This window comes from Scomber japonicus, chromosome 10 (genome assembly GCF_027409825.1).
Source record: "Scomber japonicus isolate fScoJap1 chromosome 10, fScoJap1.pri, whole genome shotgun sequence".
Classification (NCBI taxonomy): Eukaryota; Metazoa; Chordata; class Actinopteri; order Scombriformes; family Scombridae; genus Scomber; species Scomber japonicus.
This window is the reverse complement of record NC_070587.1, coordinates 32,983,682-32,985,924: the sequence shown is the minus strand read 5'-3', so window position 1 is coordinate 32,985,924 and position 2,243 is coordinate 32,983,682. Positions and strand designations below refer to the sequence as shown.

Genomic DNA, 2,243 nt, shown 5'->3' with positions numbered 1-2,243 from the left:
AGTGCCATGTATAAATGTACCTTATTATTATTATATATTACCATGTGTATTTAAACTTGATTCATGTTGATTATGCCTGCAGCACAATGCCAAAAAATCTGGCGCGCGTTTCCGCACACACATGTTGCCCTTTTCTGACTTTGAGCCCCTGCCCCTCTATAATCATGTGCACGTCTCTGATAAGGACGCTTTGCTCTCACGCGCTGCATTTATAGTCACACACACACATGCGCACAGCACGCAGTCACTTTCTAGTGCGCGGTCTTGCTCTCTCCAGATTCCGGGAGATTGTGGCTGTGTCCCAATCTGGTCCTAATTGCGAGGCTGCATCCTCGAAGTACGCATTTAGAGGCCGATTACGTCACAACGTTGCGCGAAGGCTGTCCCAATTCGAAGACTCCTTCAAATGCAGCCTTGAAATGCGGCCTTCTTTTCCCTCTTTTTCGAGGATGCATCGCTACTATCCTTCGCGGCCTCCCAAATCCCAAGATCCTTTGCGCGGCGCTGTTCAGTGCCGCGAAAACACAACAATGGCGACACCAACAGGTGAAGACTTTTCATTCAAGTGTATGTATTGGTTTGTTTTATTTAATTATTTTTATATATATATATATATATATATATATATATATATATATATATATATATATATATATATATATATATATATATATATATATATAAAAATGGACTAAGATGAACAAATTTAGATTTTAATAAAGAGCTACGTTTGGGATTATCACTATTATATGTTATATTTCATTATTATGATAATTTTTTGCTATATTAGAACCCTTTTGTCTGTTGACATAGTAAAAAAAAAAAAAAAGTTTTACGTTACATTTTGTTTTATTTTTGTTTTAGGGAGCAAGGAGCAAACCGAGCTCCTGATTAAACAAAGAGGGGAAAATGACCATCTATTCACGGGGGCCAAAAACTCCGCCACGGCGGGATGGAGGTAAGGCTGATGTCCATTTTTGTACATCTTTGCATCCCTGTGTTGATGTGATCTTGTGTTTACCTTTTCTCTTGCTTCCCTCTGTGTTTAGAGCAATACTGGAAAAGATTGGGCTGGAGGGGAAGGTCCAGCCCTACCAGGCCAAAAAAAAAAGGGACAATTTAAAAATATATATATAAAGTAGGTAGCCTACAGGTTTGGATTAGTTTTACTGTTACTAAATACTTTTGCTGAAAATTGCTGACATGATTGATTTCCACTGCCTTAGGATTGCAAATATCCAGGGACAGGGGAGGGGGCCAGCGGCAAGCCCACTGCTGGCACTTGGCCCTGGTTTGTCCTCATGGATGAGGTACTGGGGCAGAGGCCATCTATTGCCCCCCCTGTCCTCATTGCCTCCATCCGTGAGGACACACCAGGGCCAAGTGCCGCAGTGGGTGAGCAGGAGAGTGAAGAGGAGGAGGAGGAGGAGGAGGACCAGCCAGGGCCCAGGAGGAAGAGGAGGAGGGAGGATGACCTCCTTGACCTCATAAAGGAGGACATGAGGCGGCAGAATGAGGCAGAGGAGAGGAGGGAGCAGGAGGGGAAAGACAGGATGGAGAGACTCTTCTCTCTCCTGGAAGAAGTAATAGAAAAATAAATATACATCTATATAGATGTGTTTAATTTTATTTATGAACTGTGTTTATTTATGATTTCTTTATTTTTTATTTGATTGTGAAGATTTTGATGTTTTATGTTGTTATTAAATAAAAAATATTGTTCATTGTTACACGTTGTCTATTCCATTTAGTATTTACAACTTCAGTACAATTTATAACAGGGTTGCATAAAGTGCTACTGTTCAGGAAGAACAAGGGATTAAATATTTTCTTTTATTATCAAGTGATGAAACATTTCACTATTTACAAAATTACATCAGAAATAACTATTTACAGATTATTATTATTATTTTATTATTCTTTCTCTTGTGTGTTTTCCTTCTTTCTTTCTTTCTTGTGTGTTTTCCTTCTTTCTTCTCCTTTCCTTTATTCTTCTCTTTTCTTCTCTCTTATAATTTTGTCAGCTTTTTCACCGTCTTTTCGGTCGTGGCGTCTTTCTCGTCTTATGGGCGGGAACAGCTGGTGACGCAACCAGGAAATGCCTCGAAGGCTAGACCGTCTCATTTAACAACGGTTGATGCAGCCTTCGGAGGTTCCTCAGAAGGCTGCATCCTTCGAAGGCCGCGTACTTCGAGGATGCAGCCTCGCAGTTGGGTCGGAATTGAGACACAGCCTGTGTCTCA

At 40.7% G+C, this 2,243-nt stretch overlaps 1 long non-coding RNA gene across 1 annotated transcript; it reads left to right on the top strand.

Moving 5' to 3' along the window:
- The first annotated feature begins 506 nt into the window (after window positions 1–506).
- LOC128366715 (uncharacterized) lies at window positions 507–1,109 on the top strand. The gene is made up of 3 exons (XR_008321881.1): window positions 507–567; window positions 865–958; window positions 1,050–1,109. It is a non-coding gene; the product is annotated as an uncharacterized LOC128366715 (long non-coding RNA).
- Window positions 1,110–2,243: the final 1,134 nt, after the last annotated feature.